The sequence below is a fragment of the Myotis daubentonii genome, chromosome 1, assembly GCF_963259705.1.
Source record: "Myotis daubentonii chromosome 1, mMyoDau2.1, whole genome shotgun sequence".
In the NCBI taxonomy this organism is placed as follows: Eukaryota; Metazoa; Chordata; class Mammalia; order Chiroptera; family Vespertilionidae; genus Myotis; species Myotis daubentonii.
This window is the reverse complement of record NC_081840.1, coordinates 109,606,198-109,614,233: the sequence shown is the minus strand read 5'-3', so window position 1 is coordinate 109,614,233 and position 8,036 is coordinate 109,606,198. Positions and strand designations below refer to the sequence as shown.

The 8,036-nt window shown below is 54.4% G+C and overlaps 1 pseudogene; it reads left to right on the top strand.

Annotated features, from left to right (window-relative positions):
• The first annotated feature begins 1,964 nt into the window (after positions 1-1,964).
• On the top strand, positions 1,965-3,229 carry LOC132231792 (large ribosomal subunit protein uL22-like; annotated as a pseudogene).
• Positions 3,230-8,036: the final 4,807 nt, after the last annotated feature.

Below are 8,036 nucleotides of genomic sequence, written 5' to 3'. Positions count from 1 at the left end.
CCAGTACAAGCCAACTCCAGCTCCCCAATCGAAACTGAATGTGGCCCATGACCTCAAGATTACACTCTCTAAGGAAGACAGGCCTATTCATTGTGAGGTCATTGGTAGGGGACGGAGGGATGGAGAACCTGAGAGTCAGGGAAGGCTTCCTGGAGGAGGCAGTGTCACACAGAGACCAAGGGAAGGATAAGTGTCCCAGATAGTAGGTGGGGAATGTGCCAGGCTGATGGGAAGACTGAGGAAAGACCAGGAGAGGAGAAAGCACTTAGCATGGACCAAATAAAAAACGAGAAATTCAGTCTGGCTGAGGGAAGCTTGGGTTCCAGGGCAGGTTCTGCTGTAGACACCTCTGTCACTTGAGGCACTCTGTCCTTCTCAAGGTTTCTCCCTGTCAAATTGGGTCTCCAAGCCTGTTGATGTTCTAGAGCAATCAGGCATCTAGGGAGGGGCCTCGTGACTATACAAAGCTGGCCCTCCGGAACCAAGTCTTTACCTCTCTCCCTTCCCCCTTTCACCCAGATCCCAGGTGATCCCCAAAACTCCTGGTTTGGCAGCAGAAAGTAACTGTAATTACAGTCATTTACAGAGTAAAGCGCTGCCTCCTAATTACCAAGCTGTGTGTGCAATTCCAATCACGTGTCTAAGGAAACAGCTCAGGAGCCCCTCCCCAGCCAGCCTGTCCACTGCAGCCCCCAGGCCACCAGAATGTCATGGGGTCAGGGCAGGCTGGTGGCTGCTGCTGGATCTTCTTCTGTGGCTCCCCAGGCAGGAGACCTGGTTCAGAGACCTGCCTGGAGTGGTGCAGGGAGAAGGGAGGCAGGGGAAGTGCCCCAAGAAGAGGCTGTCTCTGGAGAGGCAGGAGGCTGCCATTCGCGCGGCAGGCGGCAGGCGGCAGGCGGCAGGCGGGCCAGTCAGTGCAAGTCAGAGCTTTGCAGCCAAGGAAGGGGGCTGTTTACTGTTTAGGACGCAATGCCACCCCAGAACCCTTACTATATGCAGATTCTCTGGCCTCATACCTATCACCACCCACTGCAGAAATCCCCTCAGCAATGACCGTTACTCTTCAGGGAGCCATCCAGCTTTGCCTCACACATTTCCTAGGACAGGGAGCTCAGGACCTCAAGAAGAAGCCTGTTATCTTTGGGGGCTCCCTTTCTGAGAAGGCTCTTCCTCAAACCATGAGGATCCTCCCTCTGCAATTCCTACCCCCAGGCCCCCTCTCATCCCCTGGAGTTGCTGTTTCCTGTGTCCTGGGAACACACTGGGCCTGATACTCACTGCTCCTCTCCTGGGCAGCTGTCCGGCCTCCTGAACCTTGTCTTGTTCCTCAACCCTGCCAGTGTGAGAGGCACCTGATTTGCGGCTCCTTGGGACTTCTCCCTGTACACATGCTCCGGGTGCCTGCATCCAGTCCCACAGCACGGGCTCCTAACTCCCAGGTGGCTCCACCCCTGAGCCCGGCCCATGCCTCCTAGTAGCCTCAGGCCTGCACTCTCACTATACCCGAACCTGGCCGCCAGCTTCCTCAGCCCTGCCCCTCTTCATCCAGTCTTTAAAGCCTCAAACTCCAGCACCCCCTTGTCCATCTCCCAAGTGTATTTAAACCCTATCTCTTTCCCAAGGCCCTCAGCCCTGCCCCACTCAGGCCACCATCCTCTGTCACCTAGACCCCTGCAGTGTTCCCTAGCTGGTCTTCCCACTCCTAGGGTTGTGTGTGAACAGTATGGTTACTGAGAAATTCAGAATGGCCAATAGTAGATGAGGGCAAGGGGATAAAATGAGGCAGAAAGAGGCACCGGGGCCAGGTCCCTGAGACCTTCAGTGTTCAACTAAGGCTCGCGACCTTGCTCTGATCAATTTTATATCTTAAATGGTGCCTAGGGCATGTCCTACCTTCTGCAGAAGCTGAGAGCCTGACCTGCCCGCCCCCCCCCCGCCCCCCCCCCCGCCCGGGTGCTGGAGGTATGGCTTCAGCCCCCACCAACCATCATGTGTACTTTTGTACCAGTAGGTAATGGAGCTCTCCTCTCACCAGACTACAGTCCTGTCTCACGGCAGGGGGCCAGGACTGGACAACCCAGCCAGTGAGTGCCACTCATGCTGGCATGGCCCTGCATGCAGTGGTCTGGGGAAGAGTGGCCTCAGGGACCAGTCACGGCACCTTCCAGAATTACTGCCTTTCTTCTGACACAAGCCCACCACCTACAAGCTCTTTCACAAACATATTATTAGCTTGTTTAATCCTCATAACAGCTCTGGGAGTTGGGTGTCATTATTCATTTTACTGTGGGCAAACTGAATGTTATGGTCCCATTAGGTGCCCATCAGGAGTCTGCTCAGAACCAGCAGGGCCAGCCAGGCCCAGAACAGAATAGAGGCCAAGTGTTGAGGGCCTGTGGGCAGGAGAGGGGTCACAGAGAGGTGGGAGGGCATGGGTGTTCCTTTAGTGAGGGCCCCCAGAGTGGGGCCTGGCAGACATCGAGGGGAGAAAGGTTGGGCAGGGTCAGAACAGGGAGAGGATGAGAGGTAGGTTGAGAGAGGGCTTTAAAGCCGAGGTCTTTTCTTTCCAAATACAGCCAGAGGTGACCTCTGAAAATTGTTCGATATTCACATAACCCAGAAAACCTCACAAAATCATACAAATCAAGAGGTGCAAGCCCTGGCCAGTGCGGCTCAGTGGTTGGAATATCCTTGGGTGAGTATTAACAAACAAACCAAAAAAAGAGAGAGAAAGAGAGATTCAAATCTTCGTGTCCACTTTAAGAACACTCATAGGACTGCCCAGACCATCAAGCGTATGCATTTCGAAAAGCCACCAAGTATCTGAACGATGTCCCTTTACAGAAGCAATGTGTGCCATTTTGTTGTTACAGTGGTGCAGTTGGCAGGTGTGCCCAGGCCAAACTTGGGGCTGGACACAGGGTGAGTGGCCCAAATAGAGTGCTGAATTTCTGCTGCACAAGCTTAAAAATGCAGAGACTGATGCTGAACTTCAGGGTTTAGATGTCCATTCTCCGGTCAATGAGCACATCCAGGTGAACAAAGCTCCCAGAACTTATGGAGCTCACGGGCAGATGAACCCATACATGAGCTCTCCCTGCCACATTGACCTGATCCTCACTACAAAGGAGCAGACTGTTCCTAAACCAGAGCAGGAGGTTGCACAGAAGAAAAAGATATCCCAGAAGAAACTGAAGAAAGAAAAACTTATGGCCCTGGAGTAAATTCAGCATAAAGTAAATATTAATAAAAGTTAAAGTGGAAAAAAAACCCTAAGGTCTGGAGGAAGTCTCCCTGAGTCACCCTATTTATTGTACAGATGGGGAAACTGAGGCCCGGGCAGGAACAGAAATTTGCCCAAGATCACTCAGCCTGCCAGAGGCCAAGCTGGGACCTCCCCGAAAGGAGGTCTGAGACAGCAGCCGAGAGATGCAACCCCTCTCCCACAGCAGCTTCAACTCCTCTCATTGTGTCCTGAACCAGACAGGGGCCTGATGGGGAGGAGGGCCAGGCAGAGGCTGTGTCCCGGGGTGCCCCCAACCTGGCCTGGGGGAGAAACAAGGATCCAGCCCCTGGGGGGGGGTGGGGGGGCACAGGATGAGACTTCTATTCCCCGGAGCTTCTCTGGATGGCCACATGGGGCACTGCTGTCCCAGGAGTGAGAGCTCTCACCAGTAAGACTCCCTAGGGCAGTGGTTCTCAACCTTGGCTGCACATTAGAATCACCTGGGAATCTTTTTAAAATCCTGATTTCTGGGCTTCATCCTCCGGAAATTCTGTTTCTTTGTTACTAATGTTGTGGCCCCACCCCATAACAAAGAAACAGAATTTCCAGAGGATGAGGCCCAGAAATCAGGATTTTAAAAAGATTCCCAGGTGATTCTAATGTGCAGCCAAGGTTGAGAACCACTGCCATAGGTCATACCCAAGGTCTCAGGGAGGTGTGAGGGTGGGAATACCCAAGGTCTGGGGGAAAGGCAGAAGTGATTTCCAGTGTGTGGAGGCGGGGAGGGGGAGAGGGGGAGCACACAAGGCTGAACATCAGGACTCCATCACCTGAGCACTGGAGGAATCGAGCACAGGGCAATTGGCCTCCCCAGGTGAGAGGTCTTCATACACTCTTACCCGCCCCCTTACATGCCCATCAGCTTAAAGAACATTGTGGAAATGAACTCAGCTCCACCCAATCTCTGCTTCCTGGAAAAGCGCATGCAGCCCAGGCCACAGACCTACACAGAAAGTTGTCTTGAAGAGAGGCTAGACCTAAGGAGGAACTTTGTGAGGTCTCCACACTGAGTGTCCCTGGTGGATTCCAGGACTGTTCTTTTACCAAAATCCTACCCTAGGAGGTGAGGAGGATGGTCAAGCTGCGTGGGAAAGGGGCTGGGTGTCTGCTGCTGTCTCAGACCTCCCCTAGGTGAGCGGGGAGGTTGGGGATGAGCTATCCCAGGGCCCAGGAGAAATCCCGGTACAGGGCAATTGGCCTCCCCAGGTGAGGGGTCTTCATGTCACTCCCAGCAGCCCTACAACCCTTCCCACTGGTGAGGTTTCCTATAACCAGTCTTTTAGACTCTGATTGCAGCAAGAATCCCTGCTCTGACTGGGAGCTCACTCTTTCCTGAGTCTCCCTTCAATGTCTCAGAGGTCCAGCTTCTAGGGGCAGAAGTTCCAGGGCAGGAAGCAATGCAAGATCGGGGCCTTGAGGATATTGGGGGCCCTCGGCCCAGAGAGAACCCACAGCCCTGCCTGCCCCAAAATTTAAAACGCCCAGGAGGCTGGAGGCTCTCATGCAGGTGTGCTGTGCTCTGCTGCGGTAAGTCAGACCCGCCCTGGTCCTCAGCACTCAATCTGGCTGTGCCCCGGGAGGTCAAACCAGATGGTCTCCCAAGAGACCCTCCCTTTCATCACCCTCCTCAGGTTCCCATTGATGTCACGTATAATAAAGTCCAGGCACTGTCTGTAGGACTGCCCCCAGTAAGGGCCACTTGTCCCCATTAGCCTTTCAGTTCTCACAAACTCCACCCCTAGAGAGCAGACACCAAGGGGCAAGGGGCTGGGGAGTCCCATCAGGCTCCCTGGACACAGGGCAAGGTAAATGGAGATGGAAACACACAGGGTGCAGCATCCCGGCAGGATGCAGCTTACACTGCCAGAGGGGCTGGTGATTCACAGGTACTGACAAAGGGGACATTTCCTCTCAGCAGTGAAATCGGACAGGGGTCCTGGCCCGTTTGGCTTGGTGGATAGAGCGTCAGTCTTCGGACTGAAGGGTCTGGAGTTCAATTCCGGTCAAGGGCATATGCCCGGATTGTAGGCTCAATCCCCAGTGGGGGCATGTAGGAGGCAGCTGATCAATGATTCTCTTTCATTATTGATGTTTCTATCTCTCGCCTTCCTCTCTGAAATCAATAAAAATGTTTTGTTTTGTTTTTTAAGAAATCACACAGGGAAGCCTGGGAGGGAGGAATACCCATCCCACAGCCATTGTCCGCCCAGGTGTACTTGTAGGGCAGCATTTTGATGAGTCAATGTGACATCCTCCTGCTGTCTTATGTTGACATCTGAGTCTGGCAATGTCCTAGTGCTCTCGATCTTACCGCCTGAATACCCACCCTGTCCCATAGCCGCCATCACCTCTGGCCTGGACCACAGTAAGACTTCTTCAAATTGAAATCTCCCCCCCTCTGGGGCTTTCATCACACTAAAGGTAAAAGCAGGCCTTCTGGTGCCCCCATCTCCACTCCAGCCACCCCAGCTCTTCTTCAGCCCCTTGAATGCACCTGCTCACCAACATCTTTGCTCCTCTGCACCCTCTGCTCAGAATTCCCCTCCCACTTCTTGCATGGCTTAGAGAGTGCCTAGTCATCCTTTAGGTTTCAACCCATGTCACCTCCTCCAGAAAGCCTTCCCTGACCTTTCAACTAAGTCAGATTCCCCATGACACCTGCTCCTGGCACCATACATGCCTCTTCATAGCCCTTGTCAGAGTTGCACGTATTTTGTGAGGTTCAGTTGAGTGCTTAGTAATGAGTGCCTGCCTCCCCCACTAGATTGAAACTGGATCTAATTAGCCTTATATTATCTCTGTAACATGTGGCACAGTACCTGGCACATAGTAGGTGCTCAATAAACATGCACTGAGTGAATGGATTTCCCAGCCCGCTGGATGTCCCACTGCCCTTGAGGTCCCCCAGCCCCTTTCTGAGAAAACCTCCCGACTGCAGAGCTCCCAGCTGAGGTCCAGACAAGGACCCAGCACAGGCCTTTGTTCTGTGAGCTGAGACTCCAGGGAACTGGTCCAGGTACCCTCCTCAGCAGGTGCTGGGTCCCAGGGCTCAGCGCAGGCGAAGGAGGGGTTCATGGTGCTCACCAGGTTCAGGGGTGAGTCTCAGTGTGTCACACACTGGCTCACCTCATTTCCCTGACAGAATAGCCCAGCTGCATCCGGATGGGAAGCACCTCCCTCCTCTGGGAAGGGCTCAGGAAGCAATCCAGCCAGCTAGATGTCCCACTGAGTCTACAGCCCCTCTCCTCCTACCCCTAACCCTGCCTCTCCAGGCCCCACTCCTCTCTGTGAGCCCTCTTGTCTGCAGCCCCTGCTAATGGCTGGTCTCTGTAATGGAAAGTGGGCAGCCTGCCCCCAGACTCCTAGATCAAGGCCAGACTCAGGACCCCTTTAGATTCCCTAACAGGTGCCAGGGATAGCCAGCCTCAGCGTCACCAATTGCTCTGACCTAGTGACTCAGAGGAAGCCAGTCTTCCAGAACCCAGCCCCAGATGGGAGGAGACCTCCTCCCCGAGTTTGCATCTGGCTGCTGTTTTAGACTCAGGCCTATGGCCTTCAGAGACTGTCCAGTCTCCATCTGGAACCAGGTGCCCAGGGAGGGTCAGGGTCCACGCCAAATTCACACAGCAAGGCTGCCACAGCACCACATCAAGAATCCAGGCGCTGGCTCGTTTACGGTTCTCCCTGCGCTATAATAAATGTGGCTATTTTTAGGAAGCTAATTAGCAAGTCAAATATGGCTCCTGCTAATAATACCACCTTTATGCTTTTTAGCCTTTTTACCTTATTTGATCCTGCGATAGCCAGGTAGTCCAGTAGTGAAGTAGGAGGTGATCTCATTCAAAAGGTGTGGTCCCAAAAAAGGAAGTGACTAGTCCTCCAGCCCAGCCCACCAGCGGGACTCAGCGATGCTCCAGAGGAATGCAGTGTCCCAGAGGCTCCCCTCCCCAGGGCCTGGCTTAGAGCCTCTCACTCTGGTAGTCTGCTCTCCTCAGGGGGTCCCCTACCCCACCCACCCAGCTAAAGTCAGCTTCTGGTCCCTCCCTGCCCCTGGCAGCTCCTGAGCCTCAGGCAGCCCTGAGGCCTGGTATCTGCTGGTGGTTTTTCTTGAAGGTCTCCAGGATGTGCCAGGATAGTTCAGGGCAAGGAGGCATGGCGGCCCAGTTTGAGCCATCCCTCAACTTGGAACCCTAGTTAGAATGGAGGACAACTTCTTCCCAGGAGGGGCCTGGGTTGTGTCCAGTCCCTAATCCTGCAGCCCCATCTCTTGCTCCCTACCCTCCTCCCTAACCCCTCCCCCCTCCCCGCCCCCCCCCCCCGCCCCCCGCCCCGCACAAGCTTCTGGGATATCCTGTGGCACCAACAAGGCTGGATAGACACAAACATAAGGTCAGATCCTGGATTGCTTCCTGAGCCCTTCCCAGAGGAGGGAGGTGCTTCCCATCCGGATGCAGCTGGGCTATTCTGTCAGGGAAATGAGGTGAGCCAGTGTGTGACACACTGAGACTCACCCCTGAACCTGGTGAGCACCATGAACCCTTCCTTCGCCTGCGCTGAGCCCTGGGACCCAGCACCTGCTGAGGAGGGTACCTGGACCAGTTCCCTGGAGTCTCAGCTCACAGAACAAAGGCCTGTGCTGGGTCCTTGTCTAGACCTCAGCTGGGAGCTCTGCAGTCGGGAGGTTTTCTCAGAAAGGGGCTGGGGGACCTCAAGGGCAGTGAGGCAGGAGGATGGCATGGAGACTGGGACA